At 41.2% G+C, this 21,744-nt stretch overlaps 1 protein-coding gene across 2 annotated transcripts in view; it reads right to left on the bottom strand.

Annotated features, from left to right (window-relative positions):
• Positions 1–21,744, bottom strand: part of LOC139562432 (muscarinic acetylcholine receptor M3-like) — a 120,329-nt gene that overhangs the window by 62,686 nt on the left and 35,899 nt on the right. For both annotated transcript variants that reach the window (XM_071380148.1, XM_071380147.1), the window contains exon 2: positions 4,195–4,324. The gene's annotated coding sequence lies outside the window, so the exon portion shown is untranslated. The remainder of the gene's footprint in view (positions 1–4,194; positions 4,325–21,744) is intronic.

Genomic DNA, 21,744 nt, shown 5'->3' with positions numbered 1-21,744 from the left:
GGTGGCAGCATCATGCTGTGGGGATGTTTTTCAGCAGCAGGGACTGGGACACTAGTCAGGATCGAAGGACAGATGAACAGAGCAAAGTACAGAGAGATCCTTGATGAAAACCTGCTCCAGAGCGCTCAGGACCTCGACCCTAAGCACACAGCCAAGACAACTACCCTAAGCACACAGCCAAGACAACGCAGGAGTGGCTTCGGGACAAGTCTCTGAATGTCCTTGAGTGGCCCAGCCAAAGCCCGGACTTGAACCCAATCAAACATCGCTGGAGAGACCTGAAAATAGCTGTGCAGCGACGCTCCCCATGCAACCTGAGAGAGCTTGAGAGAATCTGCAGAGAAGAATTGGAGAAACTCTCCAAATACATGTGCCAAGCTTGTAGCGTCATACCCAAGAAGACTCAAGGCTGTAAATGCTGCCAATTGTTTTTCAACAAAGTACTGAGCAAAGGGTCTGAATACTGAAATGTGATATTTCCCTTTTTTTTTTTTTTTAATACATTTGCAAAAATGTTAAAAATAAGTTATTTGTTTTGCCATTATAGGGTATGGTGTGTAGATTGATGAGGGGAAAAAACTATTTAATATATTTTAGAATAAGGCTGTAACGTAACAAAATGTGGAAAAAGTCAAGGGGTCTAAGTACTTTCCGAATGCACTGTAGTACGACGATAAGTTTTCATTCGTGAGGAACATAATAAATCATGGCTGTAGGGCTAATATAGTATTTTTGAAATCCCCATTTGATTGGGCAGATGCACTGAATAACTGAAGGGAAATGATAGCGCCACTATCTGTCTTTTTAAAAGGTCCCAGATTGAGTTATTCAGAACATAGCAGCTCCACTGACTAGGGGATTGACAGAATGTATCTTCACCCACTTCTGTATACCTGCCCGTTCCCTTATCCACGCCTCAAGACTGACATGGAATTCAGATCACTTTGCCTTGCCAGCTACTTTGTCTGGTGACAACAGCCCTGGGGCCTTTACAAGTAGCCAATTAAAAAGTAATCAAGGGTAGAGTCACACTGTGGGCTTCTGGCTCCCTTACTCCTCTATACCCTTCATCTCTCATTGTCATGTTCTGCCCACCTCTACCCATTGTTCTTAATTAATGGCAGTCATGCTATGCAGATGTAGGATCTTAATTTGATCACCCTGGAGAACTTTCATGCAATGCAGGACATTTAGAACGTTATAGTGTATTTGAGGTTTAAAAAGTTTTCTGAAGTTTGTAATTTCCACATTAAAATTTCAGACTTGATTTTCCCATATGAAAAATGTATCAACCCTTACAAAAATGTCCATTAATTATAGTCCACATAATAATTCACATGTCTAGTTGCTGCAGGAAAATGTTTCCTGATGTAGCAAACTGGCTCAAATTCTACACCTATAGATCATGAATAAATATTTAAGAGTTGCAAATGAACGCGGTTCAAGACTGCATCTGAATACCAAAAGCACACACGTACAGACCCGTGACCAACAACTCAGCAAAGAACACAACAGTTATAAAATAATCATGACTAGTTTATTCTGTTTGTATGAAAAACGACGGTATAAAACAGCTTTAACAGATTCCAGAACCAGATCAAAACAAAGTCACCTAACCTAACCTTCATCATTTATAATATGCAAGACCCATTTTAATGATGTCTCAGCGGTTCCAATTATCTCAACACTGAGTCCTCATATTAACCTTACTGTTTGTCCCCAACCTTATTATCGGGTATGAGACCCGGTTTCTACTGTTTACTACAGACTTAAATTAAGAATATAACATGGGTTGACATGAGATACTATATCCATACATGAATACCAAGCCGCTGAGTTACTGTATAAGTAACTTTCCCCAAGAGCTGTTAGTAACTGTCCAGTGAAAATCTAACGGTTAAATGTTAATATTCTGTTAACTCATACCCAAATAATATTGTTGGCTCGTCCTATACTCGTATTTGTGGCCAGAGCATAAATTGGTGAAAAACACTTCAAAACCCCCACCCAAAACTTGTATCTCAAACAGACCGTTTCAAAAATGCTTGCTATTTCCTCATAGAATATGAATATAGAATATGTTGTCATGTTGGCTCATTGGCTGAGCTGGTCAAAATGCATGAATATTTTTATTGACCAGTATATGTCCACACCTGTCAGGACTTCTAGGAGTAGTGGGTTTGGAGTCAGGCGCAGAGAGCAGAGGGTTAGGACAATCGTATTTATTCCGGTACAGAAACGGTCACGCCAAAAACACCAGGCGCATACAAACTGACCGGCCCAAAAACAGGACCCAAACAGTCCGGAGAAAATAAGATACAAATGCACATCCACAAACTAACAGAGGAACAAGCCCGCACAAAAGCAGGCGGGCATAACCGGCTTAAATAGCCCTAACCAAAACCCAAACAAGAAACAGGTGTAACCAATAAGACAAAACCAACAGAAAAGGAAAAGGGGATCGGTGGCAGCTAGTAGACCGGTGACGATGACCGCCGAGTGCCGCCCGAATAGGAAGAGGAGCCACCTTCAGTTCGAGTCGTGACAACACCATTCTGTTGTTGGGATATGCCCACACCATTCTAACACAGAAAAGCTGCTTTTTAAAATACTTGAAATACCATTTTTTGGAAGGAAAACTATTTCACTCATATTGTAATTAATTGTAGGTCATATTTCATAGAAATATGGAAACAGTTACTTTAATAGGAGACACCGCTGAGATCCAAACAATGAGTGGACCCCAGGCATTATACTGGACAAGTAATTATATTCACAAAAATGAAATGACAAAAACTGTTTAATTACATCACTTGGTGAATATTGCTACCTCAGTTTCACAAACGGATGTTGACACAGTTCTATCGGATTTATAACCAGGCAGATTTGAGAGCCCGTGTATACCCCAGCAGAGCTTGAAACAATTATTTTGGCCTGACGTAAGGCCTGTTCTATCGATCATGAAGTCAATCTTGTTTAGCGTACAGAACATTGCCTCGAATAGTCAATCTGGCCCTGCAGGCCTCTGTTGAAATACAATTGAAACTCATCTCTGCCAGTATGGATGGAAAAGTGTTCATATAAAACTGAATGGCCCTCCTCTTTTTCTTTTCATTGAACTGACAGAAGTCCATCATTAATTTAGGCCACCATTTGAGTGGTTAGGTAGGCACAAAATATTTGGGAGTAGATTGCCAATGCCAATCAAGTCCGAATGATATTGTGTGGTAGGGAATTGCACTTATATCAACCCATAGGTCAGTATATTAACTACACAAATCTGAGCCAATGCATAATCATAAATAAACTAAATCCAGAGGCTATTTTGAAGGACACCAGTTGATTGAACAATGTTGAACATGAGTCACGTAACTAGCCTTTCTACGTAGGTCGCAATCCTTAAAAATGGTCACATGGTCTGGAATCTCTCCATTCTTCATTCATTGATTTCTGAGTGGAGCAAGTGAAAAGTACAATCACACTTACAGACATGTACAGCCCCTACCCCCCACATACGCACACCCACAAGCATGAACACACATACACAAATGTTCACACACATGCACATTCACGCACAATCCCACATCGACCCAGTGTGAGAAACAATAAACAGTCCACATTAATGCATCTGATCACCGATCAATATCCATCACCACATGCCCCTTGTCTGACACACAGTAGGGGTGTGTATCCCCTTCGTCTGACACACTCACACACAACAGGGGGGTCTGTATGTCATAAAGGCCTATTCTCCAGATGGAGGCAATCTCAAATTGATGATGATGTGTACTTTTAGTCATTCTACAAAAGGGAATGAAACGGTGGCCCCATCATTGAGACTGGCCTTAATTAAGAAATAAAGATTTTGCCCAGGCATGTTTCTCACCCAGATGAAAACACAATTTCTACTGGGTCCAGCCAATCAATACTGCAAGTTTAAAGCAAGAGACGTTTAGGCCCAGTCAGCTGACTGCCATTTCAGAGGGGGCCGGCAGAAAACAACGACAAAAACATTAAAAAGATTCTTGATTCAGCTGAAGACAGCTCTCCTCAGTTGGGGCATAAAGACTTTCTACGATTACCATTATATACAGTTAGGTCTTTATGAGAAAGCAAGTAGACAGTGACAGGCAGGGGGAAGGAGCATGTGTCTCTTATCTGTCCACAGAACTGTGAAGGATTCAGTTTACTCACCAAAAAGTTTGGGAAGGTGAAGTGGCTGGAAGTCACCTTTCAGTGGAGTGCATTTCAGCGTCTATGACGTCCATTTCAGTATCTGTGCCGTCCACTTGTGAGTGCTTATCCTCCGACTGGGTCATGGTGTCTGGAGGAGAGGGAGAGGGAGGGGGGGGGGGGGGGGGAAGGAGGGAGAGGGGAGGGGAGGAAAGCAGAAAGAGAGCAAGAGAGAGAGAGAGGGAGCGAGAGAGAGAGACGAAATTGAAGCCTGGATCAGTCCTTGTTGTAACTACTGTACACTCTTAGAAAAAAAGAGGCTATATAGAACCTAAAAGGGTTATTTATCCCATTAACAATACACCTCATGAACTGAACACAGAACCTTGGAATACTGTGTTGAAATACAATAACAAAAGTCCCTAGTAAAGGACTGGACCTACAGAAAAATGTCTCTCTGTCACCTTAGAAGGCAAAAAAAGTTCACACTCATCTTTGATGCCTTTCAGATATGTGCTGGAATTGATTTGCCGTTAAAGCTGAGATACAGGCTCAGTATTCTCTGGGTCACTACGTAAATCAGCTCTCAGAAGACTCAATTCATCTGATTACATCACGCCTATCTGTATTTGTATTTATTATGGATTCCCATAAGCTGCTGCCAAGGAAGCAAAATTAAGGTAGTTATACAATTTTAAAAACATTACAATACATTCACAACAGATTTCACAACACATTAAGTGTGTGCCCTCAGGCCACAACTCTACTACCACATATCTACAACACAAAATCCATGTGTACATGTGTGTATAGTGCGTATGTTATTATGTGTGTATATGTATCATGTGTCTGTGCCTGGGTTTGTGTCTCTGTTCCATAAGTTATATTTGTATCCGTTTTTTAAATCTAATATTACTGCTTGCATGAGTTACTCGATGTGGAATAGAGTTCCATGTAGTCATGGCTCTATGTAGTAATGTGTGCCAAAGTCTGTTCTGGACTTGGGGACTGTGAAGAGACCTCTGGTGGCATGTCTTGTGGGCTATGAATGGGTGTCCAAGCTGTGTGCTAGTAGTTCAAAAAGACAGCTTGGTACATTCAACATGTCAACACTTCTCGCAAATACAAGTAGTGATGAAGTCAATCTCTCCTCCACTTTGAGACAGCAGAGATTGACATGCAAATTATTAATGTTAGCTCTCTGAGTATATCCAAGGGCCCGCCGTGCTGCCCTGTTCTGAGCCAATTGCAATTTTCCTAAGTCCCTCTTTGTGGCATCTGACCACACAACTGAATAGTAGTCCAGGCGTGACAAAACTAGGGCCTGTAGGACCTGCCTTGTTGATACTGGTGATAAGGCAGAGAAGCGCTATATTATGGACAGACTTCTCCCCATCTTAGCTACTGTTGTATCAATATGTTTTTGACCATGACAGTTTACAATCCAGGATTACTCCAAGCAATAATTTCCACATTATTCATTACAAGAGTTAGTTGAGGTTTAGGGTTTAGTGAATGATTTGTACCAAATACAATGCTTTTAACTTTAGAAATATTTAGGACTAACGTATTCCTTGCCACCCATTCTGAAACTAACTGCAGCTCTTTGATGAGTCATTTCAGTCACTGTAGTAGCTGACGTGTATAGTGTTGAGTCATCTGCATACATAGACACACTGGCTTTACTCAAAGCGTGTCGTTAGTAAAGATTGAAAAAAGTATGGGGCCTAGACAGCTGCCCTGGGGAATTCCTGATTCTACCTGGATTATGTTGGAGAGGCTTCCATTCCATTTATGTTCTGTTAGACAGGTCACTCTTTATCCACAATATAGCAGGGGGTGTATAGCACATATACGTTTTTCCAGCAACAGTCTATGATCGATAATGTCAAAAGCCGCACTGAAGTCTAACAAAACAGCCCCCACAATCTTTTTATCATCAATTTCTCTCAGCTAATAATCAGTAATCAGTAAAATGCTTGTTGATTGTACTTCACTATAAGTGTGCTGAAAGTCTGTTGTCAATTTGTTTACTGTAAAATAGAATTGTATCTGGTCAAAAACATTTTTTTCCAAAAGTTTACTACGGGTTAGTAACAGGCTGATTGGTTTGCTATTTGAGCCCCTAAAGGGGGCTTTACTATTCTTCGATAGCGGAATGACTTTTGCTTCCCTCAAGGCATGAGGGCACACACTTTCTAGTAGGCTTAAATTGAAGATATGGCAAATAGGAGTGGCAATATCGTCCGCTATTATCCTCAGTAATTTTCCATCCATGTTGGCTTGTCGTTGTTGACAGACAACAATAATTTGTTCATGTCTCCTACATTACGGAATTCAAGATTACAATGATTGTTTTTCATAATTTGGTCAGATATACTTCGATGTGTAGTGTCAGCGTTTGTTGCTGGCATGTCATGCCTAAGTTTGCTAATCTTGCCAATTAAAAATAATTAAAGTAGTTGGCAATATCAGTGGGTTTTGAGATAAATGAGCCATCTGATTCAATGAATGATGGAGCTGAGTTTGCCTTTTTGCTCCAAAGCCTTTTACTATCATTCTTTATATCATTTATCTTTGTTTCATAGTATAGTTTCTTCTTCTTTTTGTTATTAGATTTAGTCACATGATTTCTCAATCTACGTTTGCCAATCGATTGTGCTGCCAGACATGTTGCCATACCTTTTTTCCTCATCCCTCTCAACCATATAATTTTTCAATTCCTCATCAATCCAATGGAATCTAACAGTTTTTACAGTAATTTTCTTAATGGGTGCATGCTTATTAGTAACTGGAATAAGCAATTTCATAAATTTGTCAAGTGCAGCGTCTGGTTGCTCCTCATTACACACCACAGACCTGCAAACATGATTTAGATCATCAACATAAGAATCAATACAAAAAAAACGTTTGTATGACCTCTTATACACTATATTAGGCCAAGCCTTTGGAACTTTGGTTTTCCTAGATATGGCTACTATATTGTGATCAATACATCCAATGGATTTGGATACTGCTTTAAAGCAAATTCCTGCCACATTAGTAAAGATGTGATCAATACATGTTGATGATTTAATTCCTGTGCTGTTTGTAACTACCCTGGTAGGTTGACTGATTACCTGAACAAGGCTGCAGGCACTGGTTACAGAAAATATACCTCTCTGTTAATATCAATATCAAGCATTTCACACATATTATCCAGATACAGACTGTTAGCACTTGGTGGTTTATAGCAGCTTCCCACAAGAATGGATTTAGGTGAGGCAGATGAACCTAGCCATATTACTTCAACAGTATTTAACATGAGATTCTCTCTAACATTTGCAGAAATGTGGTTTTTAATATAGACCGCAACACCACCCCATTGGCATTTCTGTCTTTTCTGTAGATGTTATTACCATGTATTGCTACCACTGTATCAGAGATAGTCAGACTATGAATATCATCTCTTACTAGCAAGTTATTGACTCATGAACCTTGTTTCTTAGGCTACAAATGTCAACTTGGGCTATTTTTAGCACTTTTCTGGGATGCTTGATTGTTGTCATTGCTTTACTGGGAAGCTTAGCAGAAGTAGACACGCTCATGTTATTTATGTTACGTCAGGGTGAGCTGCACACAGTGGACTTCCTACTAGGACACACCGCCTCAGTGCTAACAGCATCACTCTGGTTCATAGGCACATGATTACTGTATACAATAGCAGTGGGATCAGCAGAGACATTCAGGGCATTTAGAGGGACATCAATTAGGTTACTTACATTGTGTCTTCCAATGCCGCTGGGATAATGTACATTTGCTGTAGCATTATGACAACTGATCGACACAATGGTAGGGATTAACTGAGCTGGGCTTAAGGCCATTATATAAGTCATTGTCTCAACGCAGGCTTATAACGCTGTGAAAGGATCCAGGAACCTAAATGATTTGGGTGGATACCATCATAATTATAAAACAAGCTTTGTCTCCAGAAGGTAGCAAAATTGTCAATACATGTTATACCCACAGAGCTGCAGTAGTCTCGTAGCCAGTTATGGAGGGCTAAAAGTCTGCTGAAATGTTCAATGCCACGATTTAGGGAGGGTAGAGGGCCAGATATTATAGGGCGTTTGTTGGTGTCAAACAGTGACCCAATCAGTTCTTTAAAATCCATTTTGAGCTGTTCTGAGCTGCCCTTCATAATGTAATTGAATCCCACATGATAGACTCAATTTCCTGATGCTGGTTTAAAATGTTTGGGAGCAGCTTATTGATGTCCTGTACTTGTGATCATGGATAGCACAACGTTTTTGCACCAGGGACCGAGACATTTCTCGTCATTGAACTGCCTCACATAACGTCCGGAGAAGAGAACGGAGAAATCCGCACATTTCTACCCCTCACACAATTCGTTGAACCTTTCACGGCTCCACGAGAAGCTCACTTCAAATGGCTTCCATTGCCCACTGGGTTGCATATGTCAAACAGACAGACTCTTTCAGTCTCTACATAGACCTACTGTCACTGACTCCCGTGCACCAGTTCCGGAGGTCTACGTCACCGGACCCTAGGCATCCCTGAACTCTCATTATACACACCTGATTCCAATTCCCCTGATTAGTAATTGTATATATGTGCCCTCTGTTCACCATTGTCTTGTTGGTTATTGTACCCATGTCAGCTGGTCTGTGAGTACCTGTGCTTTGTGTTTTCGGCTTTCATCCTGCGTGTATTGTGCCCTTGTTATTACGGGTCTCGTCCTGTGTATTGTTGTGCATTTTTTATTACGGATCTCGCACCGTGTAGTGTATTGCGGGTCTCGTCCTGTCTATTTATTAGAGGTTTTATCTCGCTCATTCTGTTTGTATACGTGTTTGTTTTGTGCTTCGTCCCTGTGCCTTTGGGCTTCGTCCTCCCCTATTACGAATTCCTGCGCCTGTCTTCAATCATTTATACAACGTGACACCTACTGATACTTGCTCTGCATTGCTTGTTATGCAAATAAAGGAGAATTTATGACATCTGATTAAATAATACGTCTTCTAGTTAAGAGAAAATATGAACCCCCTATCAACCCATAAAAAAATAGCACTGGTCATGAATGGGTTCCAAGACTAAAACATCTTTGCTAAAGAAAGGGTCTGTTGCAGGAGACACTCAATGAGAATGGGCCAATGACAAGATGGATGGGACCTTATTAGAAGCACAGATAGGATTTCTATACAGGTAGCTGACTACATTATTATAGTAACAGTACTACAGCAGATGTAAAATAATTAATTTCCTGTGCTGATTGTATTGGAAGGTCCTTTCATCGCATGTTGCACTTGAACGGTGGGCTAGATCAATAGATCAATATTGCTGCATATTAGTGATAATAAAACGTAATAGCTTCTGTATTGACAAACATCATCATCAACACAAATTCTGTATGTAGCTAAATATTTTCCACTTACTTTGTAACCATTAATTGGTTGTCTATTGACATACTGTATGACCAATTCTCATTCTCCCCAAAAACAGTGCTTTTACAGTTAGTGCATTCCATCAAGACATGGTATTTCATTTTAAGATCAGTGACCTCACTTAGCTAATTATAGGCAGCTTTTGGCTGAGTATTCAAAGACATTCATATGATTGCCATAAAAAGGATATGGAGTTAAAATGAGACAATGAACATGTTCCCAGCTTCCTTCCTTAATCTGAAGAGAAAGGCTAATGTGACTCTTAATATGCGTGAAGCATGAATAGGATGACTTTTCCTCCATAATGAGAAATGGAAATCATCTGACATGAGACTTGCTAACACAATAGGCCATTGCTAATCTAAGTGTGCGTTTGCGTGTGCGTGTGCATGTGTGTGTGTGCGTGTGTGTGCGCATGCGCGTGTGTGTGGGTGAATTCACGTCATAATAAGGTCATAATAAGGTTATAAGAATAACTTATTTAAGTTTAAGTATTTATAATTGGTCAGAATTGTCATCGAAAGGGTTCTCAGGGAGTATTGGTCATTAACATGAAATGAACTAAATGGGACATGTCCATAGTCCTCTTGACATTATCTCATTAGTTTCATTCATTATTTTCATAACATATGTAACACACAGCTACCCTTGCTCAAAATCTAAGCTACAGTGGCTGTCTGTCTGTGCCCTAGCCAAACGGCCTGTCGAAATCAGTTGACAGTTCGGGGGAGCGTAACATCTACAGGACACAACCTTGGTTTTAATTAAGCTTCAGCGAGCCCATATTCCTCTCTCTCTCAGCACACAGCTAGAAGAGAATTCACAAGCTGGGTCGTATTTTATGTAAGCTCAGGCATTTCTTTTTTAAAGAGTAGTCTTATCTTTCCCAACTAGGGTATAACTTCAATCTGCTCTGCACATAAACTGGCTGATACCACGTTGATAACCCATTTCACTGACTGTTTGTCTTCATCTTACCCTGGAGGGAGAAAAACTGTTTTGGGACCTTCCATTTTCAGTGTGAAACAATGGGCTCACAGTGATTTAAAGTGGAACTGACAGCATTTTAGCAACATTAAATCTTATAAAAAATATTTTCATATACAAGCGAGTACAAGCGAGCACCTACATATGTTAATTTTCAAATTTTCAGAAATTCATAGAATGTTTGGGAATGACGTATAGCAAGGCATTTGTGAAAACTCAATAGCAATATAGAGTGGGAAACGGCCGTGCGTTTGGACAATTAATAGACATTGCAGTAAACTGGTGTCTACGCAGACCATAGACAATCAGAGCTACAGTAGGCCTATATGCAAATAAGCCGTTTCCCACATGGGCCTGCAATAATTAACTTTGAGCTGCACTGTGTGTTTTAACATGCAGTAGAAAAATTCCACAAAATTCACCCGAATGGATTTCTGCAAATATGCAAATACCACAGGAGTCCTCTGACATTTTGGAACTTCACAATCCAATTGATCAAACAACCATAAAAAGGTAATCTCTCTCTCCCTCAGTTGCCTATGCACATCAACAACAACAAGATCAACAACTAACGCTAGCCAGAGTGAGATGAGCTAAAATCTAATGATGGAAAATTAGATAAAACCTCTAACTTTTTCAGCGAGTTGACATTCAAATTTGCACTGACGATGGGGAATAGTAGCCTGCTCGTCCTTCTGCAGTTTGCCTGCCAAATTGTGCCAATGCATGCTCGTCCCAAACCAAGTTGACAACTGAATGGGAACTTGCCTGCCTGCCCATTTGATCGATGCATTTGATACATTTGATTGACAACTAAGATATATGTTACCTGTGGATAACAATAATTCAAGTTCAGCATAGCTAGCTTACTAGCAAAGCGATTCACATTTATTACTAGCTAACTAAGTGACACCTGCAGCATCTCTAGCTGGAGCCAAAGAAAAACGATATGAGGTGAAAAAGTCGGTCAGCAGCTAGTTAGCTAACGTTAGGCTCCGTGTTGTTAGCTTACTAAATAAATAGCTAGTTACATCAATAGATACGCTAGCCCAGGGGTGTCAAACTCAATCAGTGCACGGGCCAAACTGAAAAAACAATGAATTCGCCGGGCCAGACATAGCTTATTTATTTTTTTATTTTTACATGCAACTGCTACCCAAACGTGCCATTTTTTTAATTAATTTTTTTAAACATGACCCTTTATAATGTCCACTTACAGTATGTACATATATAGCATTTTAACGTATTAAAACAAAAAAGAGCTAAATAATACCTGTCCAGCCTTTGCAGCTCTGCGTGAGATGTGCATAATATTCTGTAACCCTAATCACAAAGTATTTAATAACTCCAAATAACTAAAACTTGGCTACAGGGAATCATGCTGCAATTTCATAAAGTAGATGACTTAACTGTTGACTCCTTTATACTCGCTTGTGTTTCCTATTCGACCTGCGGGTCTTGTGTTTGACACGTGCGCTAGCCTATTAGCCCCATTATGACTGACTTGGGATCATTGCCCTTGCTAATTTGATTGTATTGACATTTCCAGCCTTAGTTACAGTTGTCCGTTTTTGTTCAAAATATTGAGTCATTGAAACTGAAACAGTGCATCCTGAATGGGTGCAGGAAGCAAACAATGTACCAGGCCAGCTGTGATTTACAAGCTGATAGCAATATTTGTTAGACTACCATTGAACTGCATTGAACTGCATCCATCTATTGCCTTACTGTATATCATGGAATTTTGCGTCAAATATAACCTATTTTTAAAACCTCTTATAAAGTTGGTTTTGAAGCATAAACTGAGAATTTGATATTTTTGACTGATATTATGATTGTCTGTTTGTTCATATCTGCAAAGTAGTTAAAACGCTGACTGTTCCACTTTAAGAGGTCTGAGGTCCAATGTGACATCATAAAAAAGGGCCTCAAACCTGAAACCTTGCATCATGACAACAACAAGGGCACACATGGTATTGGATATCTCCTAACTAAAAGCTTTTAAGACAAGATAACACCCACATTCTACATATGTGTTAAACCACCTACAATGATGCTTACTTGATTCGTTGATAGGTCATAACCAGGGTAAGTCAGGGCTTAGTGCATGTCTAATAAATACCTCAGTATGATGAAGTGATGGCGTACTGAGGTGTATATTCTGTCCAGCTGTGCTACCGCATAGAGGAATGTGTGAGAGGGGGTGAGTTGGGGATGAGAGTGTTGCTGATGGTGGGGAATGAAGACCCCTGTTTCCAGAGAAACCCATGGTCATCTCTATAGTCATGACACGGACTGCCTGGAACTCAGTGGGATAAAACCCATCTGTTTGCACAGATAAGACCTACTTAGCATGCCACAGACCCTTCTGTGTCCTGTAAGGGAATTTAGAATCAGTTACAATCCAATTATGTTTGATCACTCATCTTGAATGATTGTGTGAATTGAATCACTTTCTCTAATCCAAATTACATAACTGTCAGTCTCACTGACCAAAAGCTATTCTACTCTATAATAGGGTTCCCCAACTGGCGGCCCACAAGCAATTGTATTATTATTATTAAAAGATATAAAGACTGTAAAACCAAGAGCCAATCAGCTCCAAGGGATTTTAATTTTGGAAATCTGTTCCAAAGTATTCCCAAGCATAATAGAGAGATATTGTATATGTGATCGTATACAATGTAAGCAAGGTTTGAAATGATTGTTTTAGTCAAATATTATCTTTGTTTTGGGCTTATTGCAGTCAATTTGCAGACTACAAATTATCCGCTCAAGAAAAAATCAGCCCGCGGCTGAATCTATTTGACGATCCCTGCTCTATCAGGAGTGAGGAAAGTCGCGAGGTTAGGTGGACAATTGGAAGATGAGTTAAGTCACATCTGTCGTGTCTTTGGCTATGCCGGATTAAGTGATATGACATGCTATTCTATAAAATCCTTTCTCCGTAATAACTATTACCTGATTGAGCTAATCATGTAAATGTAATTAACTAGAAAGTCGGGGCACCACGAAATAATATTTATAGAGCTGTTATCTTCCGAATAAACTCTTAAAGACCTAGTAATATTTGACATCAATAGCAGTCAATATTAATCGTCACCTTAATTCAGTCTCATCTGAAAGTTGTAAATTCTTGGTTATCTTCACAAACCCTGGCTAACAAGTTGAATCAGCAATACAAAATTGGGTTTAATTATGTATTTACTATATACCTAACTAATCACACAGAATTACATATACACAGAATGAATCATACCTTGATTACAAATTACGTCATAAAGGAAAACGTCCCTAGCGGGTGGAACAGATATGACAGCTGGTTACACAAAAGAAAAGGGGCTGGGTTTGAGTGAAAGAGCGGGAAGACTGAGGAACAAAAGGGCGAAGCTGTGCTGTCGTAAATACAGTATCTTATGCATTCTAAATTACCACCCATTTGGAAAAGGAAAATGCAATAAATATTTACTCTGAGCTGCGCTTCGGTAGGTTGGTGGTAGATGGGAGGCCGTGTTGCCCAACCGAGTCCTTTGTCCTTTGAAGAATGTCTCTGGTGGTCAATTGGATACGTTGTAGTAACGTCGTTGTGTGGTAGACGGGATACTCTGTTCTTTCCTAATTTACATTTGCAGCTGCTGTTGCTAATTCAATGTCTAGGCGATATCACTTCTGTAGTGAATAAAAGTTCAAAGTTCATACCATTCGCAACCAAGCTCACGCTGATGTTGGCTTAGTTCTGTAGTTGACATGTTAGTCCTTTTCAACGTATGGACCGTCGTCCTCACATCCTTGGAACAGGAGGTGAAATTTTCGTCAAGGGCTTATATAGTGGAGGGAGAAAAGGGGTGTGTTTCATAGTTTACAACATATGTCTCTTCACGTGGGCGGGCGGGCCACTGAGTTGGGCCTAATTCACTCATGAAAACCCAATTCTCACATTTTAGTAGCTAAAATCACATTTCATCCCATCATGAATAATTTCATTATTTATACATTTAAATTGAACAACAATTCCATGTGAATCTGATAACTGTGATGTGTAGACTTTCCACTGTAGAGTTTATGTCACCCTATCATTGATGGGAATGTCCCAGATGACAACCGAACTGACATCATATTCATTAAGTACCACCGTATATGTTCAATTGGTCGGATTACCAGAATATAGTTCATTTCCCCCCACCTTCTGATGTTCCCAGAATATCTATGTTAACCAAGGGGTTTTCAAATTTCACATCAGTAGGGTAGAGAGAGGAAAAAGCGGGGAAGAGGTATTTATGACTGTCATCAACCTACCCCCAGGCCAACGTCATGACACATCTCTGAAAATAACATGTTATAATGTAGGCTGTAGTACATCCTATGAGTTAATGTTTTCATCACTTAGATGTTTATTCCATGAGTAATGTTCCCCACACAAGGATACAACAGCCATACGGAAAACCCATATACAACACTCGGCCATGTGTAGCATCCCACATCAGTCTCCTCTTCTGTTTACTTCAAGGAGCGACTATATAAACCTCATGACAGAGAAAGTGGTGCCAGCGGTCTTAAAGTCACAGCCATGTTTCATAATGTAACATAAACACAACAGACATGAATTTAAAACTATCCATCCACTTATAAGCCTGTCTCTGCATTGTGTGGGCTAGAGTCAGAGAGCTTTTATCAATGGCTTTGTGACAGCAAATAAGCACTATGATATTGACCAGGCCACCCTTACTGTTTGGCATGCAGTTTAATTAGACTGCTTTTAACTGAGAAGGGAATATCAATGTGGGACATTTGAACCTGTGTCAGTCAAGTCCCACCCTCTGCTGAAATTGTACTGGGCTTCCATTGAAATGCAGGTGCAATGGTTCTCCAGCTGACATGAGACATGTCAGGGTCATTTTCCAAGGCAGATAGGCTCCTTCTTTCCTTAGCCACAGAGACATACTGAGTCCTGGCATATTCATGAATGATAAAAATGAATGGTGTTACTGAAATATAACATTTGTAGTGAAAATCCAGTAATTGATGTTGCTGTCAGTCCGTGTTAATAAGCTTAATTCACTCTCTGATGTCCTCATGATGAACTTCATAAACAACATGAATAATTAGAACTCTAACAAAATCCTATTTACCCCTTAATTGAGAGCATGCTAATATCTGAGTGAATACCTTTAATAGTCTAATATCAATATAATCATTGAAAGTGTTACTTTACATAATCCTTCCAAGAGAGCTAAGGAGATAGATACTTTGAGTGTTAGCCAAAGTGAGGCATACATCTTTATTCTGTTTTTTAAAGCTCTTTATCCTGAGGAAGGTCAAACAAACCCACTGTCTCCACTGTCACAGTCAATTTAGGGCCAAATGTTGAATGTTAAAAGAAAATGAACCTATCCTTAGGGATTACTTGGAGGCTATTTGAAGGAAGGATGGCAGTGCAGGTTCCACAGATGGACAGGGATATAATATATGTTCTCAAAGCCTAGCACTATACATAAACATTTACAATACAAAATGCAATCAGTTAGGAGCACTGCTCGGTTGATGCACTGAAGGATCTGAAAGTGCTTGGTTAGAGGGCACGATGGAGAGCTCCTACACTTACAACTTCCCACTGAGCACAGACATCAATTCAATGTCTATTCCACTTTAGTTCAACAAAATGTTATTTAAATGATGTGGAAACAACATTGATTCAACCAGTGTGTGCCAAGTGGGTTGTTCCTCATGGATTGGATGTCAAATGTTAACTGCATTTACAAATCTTTACAGAGGATTTATTTACAGATGAGTTCTACTGGGTGTTCCAAAGGTGAAATCCTCCCTTCTGGCTAAGGCAGTAACCGTGGATTGGGCTTAAAGCATGTTCATAGGTGTGTTTACTGACCTTGCCCTGTATGAAACTGACACTGAAGGAATAATGGACTGTGTATAAAAGTCAAGTATCATAGTGGTATAAACTGCCAGGAGGCGGATATGACAGCCAGTAATAGTCACCAGCCACTGAGATAAAAATGCAACCATCACATCAGACTTCACGACTTCAACCTTCACATCATCTGAGGGAAGAGGTTGCCTAACGACTCACTCTGAACTTCATACCGCTGCTCTTTCGATCGCTACATACATTTGGTCTGAAACTGAAAGACTAAAAGTATTTTGTGTGACTTCAAAATGAGTGGCATTGTTTGTACAAAAACAAATTCATCAGTGATTGGATCATCTTCAACAAATATAAACAATCAGAGTATCAAAGTTGATAGCGTCATCGTGTAGGCCGGCTCTAGCCCAACCCATCGGTTTCAGGGATCAATCCGAACATTTAGAATGTGTTCGCATTCTAGAAATTGTAGTGGAATGAGGCAAATCCAGCATCATGGTGGAGAAGGAACGTCAGTTGGCCGGAGAGATGTGGATGGGTAGCCAGGCAAGGGAAGAATGGGAAATAACTCATAAGCATAATGCTGAAGTTACACACGCTCCTAATGTTTATCTGGCTGGCCTCACTCAGCTCAGGTCAATAGATTATAATTTATCTCCTTGGCAGGGAATGAAAGCTAAGTATAAATCTTGATATTGGTCCTGCAGTCCCAAAATACTCCACTTTAATTCAGAAAATGGAGAAAGAGACAGAGTGAGACAGATTGCGGGGGATATGATTTTTCAATTCAAAAACCAACCGGAACCTTTTCTCATTACACTTTTAATATAGAACTGTGGGACTGGGCTGTAAAATGAAGAACTTGAATGTGGTTGCTGCCTAGCCAAGATCCTTAGTATGACAGTGCTGACCATTGGAGGATAGACTTAGCATCCCATAACAAGACAACTAGGCATTATTCCTTTACAATAATAAATGACCTACACAATCCCTTATAGTGATATGACTGTTGTGTTGTTTATGGTGAAAATTCCATTAAAATCATTCTGATACAGATTATTTTGTGTTTCTTTCCCTTACAATCAAAACATAGTATGCCTATAACTCAATGCACTGCTTTTGAGATTTTTTTATATTTAGGGCCAAATGTGAGCAAATTCAGAAATTGTGATTAATCACAATGAACTCATGCCTCGATTAATTATTTTATTTGTTTGACAGGCCTAATTTCAACCACTATATGAATTCTAATGAGGAAGGTCCATAAGCAGAACGTTTGTAAAGAATTAGCCTGGCACGATCCACGTGACTAGTGACTACACAGTGAGGAAGAGCTGTGACTCACTGGTCTGGACAGGAGGCTGTGTAAAATTAGATATTCAATCAGAATTTGACCAAATGTTTTGATTGGTCTTCTTATGCACGCAATGTGCATGCGCAATGCCTCTCACACTTCCTTGTCAATTTCCTACGCCCCCCAGCAGGGATAAGTAAACAAGCCGGTAGCTAAAGTTAGGCTAGCCGACCATTTTTGATTTTTTTACCATTTTGATCATTTGTGCGAGGGGAGGATGTAATGGCAGTCTTGCCAACAGGCTTTCGGAAAAGCCTAATTTTCCAACTAGCTAGTTCTAGTCTTCAAGAAGCTAGGAAAAGAGACTCAATTCTGACTGTCGTGTCACCGCTAAAGGCTGTGCTGGACGAAGGGACCAAATCCACAAGGCAACAGCCACAGGTTTTAGAGCAGTGGTTGTGGAGGAAGACAAGAATTCTGTATGGGAGGGTGCATGTGACCTTGTCTTCCACAGTCTGGAGAGCTGGTTGGCCATGACTGGGAGAGAAGTGATGGCCTCAGTCCTATACAGCTCCAAAATCACAGTGATGACACACCAGTGAATGATTGATTGAAAGTTGTGTATTTGTACAAACGTAATGAGTAGGAAGTGCATAGTAATCAAATGTGCTTTTATCTCTTTATGTCACCAATTATACATTTATTCTGAATGAGGATGGGAATTAAGAATCTATAACCTACTTTTTATCACAGCACTCGAACAACAGCATCTTTCTGTAGGCGTCAGGGCTCAAAATGAAAACCTTCAAATCAAATCAAATTTTATTGGTCACATACACATGGTTAGCAGATGTTAATGCGAGTATAGCGAAATGCTTGTGCTTCTAGTTCCGACCGTACAGTAATATCTAACAAGTAATCTAACAATTTCACAACTATCTTATACACACAAGTGTAAAGGAATGAATAAGAATATGTACATATAAATACACTGCTCAAAAAAATAAAGGGAACACTAAAATAACACATCCTAGATCTGAATGAATGAAATATTCTTAAATACTTTTTTCTTTACATAGTTGAATGTGCTGACAACAAAATCACACAAAAATTATCAATGGAAATCAAATTTATCAACCCATGGAGGTCTGGATTTGGAGTCACACTCAAAAAAGTGGAAAACCACACTACAGGCTGATCCAACTTTGATGTAATGTCCTTAAAACAAGTCAAAATGAGGCTCAGTAGTGTGTGTGGCCTCCACGTGCCTATATGACCTCCCTACAACGCCTGGGCATGCTCCTGATGAGGTTGCGGATGGTCTCCTGAGGGATCTCCTCCCAGACCTGGACTAAAGCATCCGCCAACTCCTGGACAGTCTGTGGTGCAACGTGGCGTTGGTGGATGGAGCGAGACATGATGTCCCAGATGTGCTCAATTGGATTCAGGTCTGGGGAACGGGCGGGCCAGTCCATAGCATCAATGCCTTCCTCTTGCAGGAACTGCTGACACACTCCAGCCACATGAGGTCTAGCATTGTCTTGCATTAGGAGGAACCCAGGGCCAACCGCACCAGCATATGGTCTCACAAGAGGTCTGAGGATCTCATCTCGGTACCTAATGGCAGTCAGGCTACCTCTGGCGAGCACATGGAGGGCTGTGCGGCCCCCCAAAGAAATGCCACCCCACACCATGACTGACCCACCGCCAAACCGGTCATGCTGGAGGATGTTGCAGGCAGCGGAACGTTCTCTACGGCGTCTCCAGACTCTGTCACGTCTGTCACGTGCTCAGTGTGAACCTGCTTTCATCTGTGAAGAGCACAGGGCGCCAGTGGCGAATTTGCCAATCTTGGTGTTCTCTGGCAAATGCCAAACGTCCTGCACGGTGTTGGGCTGTAAGCACAACCCCCACCTGTGGATGTCGGGCCCTCATACCACCCTCATGGAGTCTGTTTCTGACCGTTTGAGCAGACACATGCACATTTGTGGCCTGCTGGAGGTCATTTTGCAGGGCTCTGGCAGTGCTCCTCCTGCTCCTCCTTGCACAAAGGCGGAGGTAACGGTCCTGCTGCTGGGTTGTTGCCCTCCTACGGCCTCCTCCACGTCTCCTGATGTACTGGCCTGTCTCCTGGTAGCTCCTCCATGCTCTGGACACTACGCTGACAGACACAGCAAACCTTCTTGCCACAGCTCGCATTGATGTGCCATCCTGGATGAGCTGCACTACCTGAGCCACTTGTGTGGGTTGTAGACTCCGTCTCATGCTACCACTAGAGTGAAAGCACCGCCAGCATTCAAAAGTGACCAAAACATCAGCCAGGAAGCATAGGAACTGAGAAGTGGTCTGTGGTCACCACCTGCAGAACCACTCCTTTATTGGGGGTGTCTTGCTAATTGCCTATAATTTCCACCTGTTGTCTATTCCATTTGCACAACAGCATGTGAAATGTATTGTCAATCAGTGTTGCTTCCTAAGTGGACAGTTTGATTTCACAGAAGTGTGATTGACTTGGAGTTACATTGTGTTGTTTAAGTGTTCCCTTTATTTTTTTGAGCAGTGTATATGGATGAGCGATAGCCGTGCAGCAATGGCAAGATGCAGTAGATGCAGTAGATGGTCCCGTGTGGCTCAGTTGGTAGAGCATGGCGCTTGCAACGCCAGGATTGTGGGTTCATTCCCCACGGGGGGACCAGGATGAATATGTATGAACTTCCCAATTTGTAAGTCGCTCTGGATAAGAGCGTCTGCTAAATGACTTAAATGTAAATGTTATAGAGTACAGTATATACATATGAGATGAGTAATGTAGGGTATGTAAACATTATATATAGTGACATTGTTTAAAGTGACGAGTGATACATTTATTACATCCAATTTTTTATTATTAAAGTGACTAGAGATTTGAGTCAGTATGTTGTCAGCAGCCACTCAATGTTAGTGATGGCTGTTTAACAGTCTGATGGCCTTGAGATAGAAGCTGTTTTTCAGTCTCTCGGTCCCAGCTTTGATGCACCTGTAGTGACCTCGCCTTCTGGATGATAGCGGGGTGAACAGGCAGTGGCTCGGGTGGTTGTTGTCCTTGATGATATTTTTGGCCTTCCTGTGACATCGGGTGATGTAGGTGTCCTGGAGGGCAGGTAGTTTGCCCCCGGACCGCACTACCCTCTGGAGAGCCTTACGGTTGTGGGTGGTGATACAGGCGGTGATACAGCCCGACAGGATGCTCTCGATTGTGCATCTGTAAAAGTTTGTGAGTGTTTTCGGTGACAAGCCAAATTTATTCAGCCTCCTGAGGTTGAAGAGGCGCTGTTGCGCCTTCTTCACCACGCTGTCTGTGTGGGTGGACCATTTAAGTTTGTCCGTGATGTGTACGCAGAGGAACTTAAAACTTTTCACCTTTTCCACTACTGTCCCGTCGATGTGGCTGGGGGTGCTCCCTCTGCTGTTTCCTGAAGTCCACAATCATCTCCTTTGTTTTGTTTACGTTGAGTGTGAGGTTAATTTCCTGACACCACACTCCGAGGGCCCTCACCTCCTCCCTGTAGGCCGTCTCATCGTTGTTGGTAATCAAGCCTACCACTGTAGTGTTGTCTGCAAACTTGATGATTGAGTTGGAGGCGTGCATGGCCACGCAGTCATGGGTGAACAGGGAGTACAGGAGAGGGCTGAGAATGCACCCTTGTGGGGCCCCATTGTTGAGGATCAGCGGGGTGGAGATGTGGTTTCCTACCCTCACCACCTGGGGGCGACCCGTCAGAAAGTTCAGGACCCAGTTGCACAGGGCGGTGTCGAGACCCAGGGTCTCGAGCTTAATGACGAGTTTGGAGGGTAGTATGGTGTTAAATGGTGAGCTGTAATCAATGAACAGCATTCTTACATAGGTATTCCTCTTGTCCAGATGGGTTAGGGCAGTGTGCAGTGTGATTGCGATTGCGTCGTCTGTGGACCTATTGGGGCGGTAAGCA

The sequence above is a fragment of the Salvelinus alpinus genome, chromosome 32, assembly GCF_045679555.1.
Source record: "Salvelinus alpinus chromosome 32, SLU_Salpinus.1, whole genome shotgun sequence".
In the NCBI taxonomy this organism is placed as follows: Eukaryota; Metazoa; Chordata; class Actinopteri; order Salmoniformes; family Salmonidae; genus Salvelinus; species Salvelinus alpinus.
Note: the sequence above shows the minus strand (reverse complement) of the source record. Positions and strands in the feature narration are given on the sequence as shown.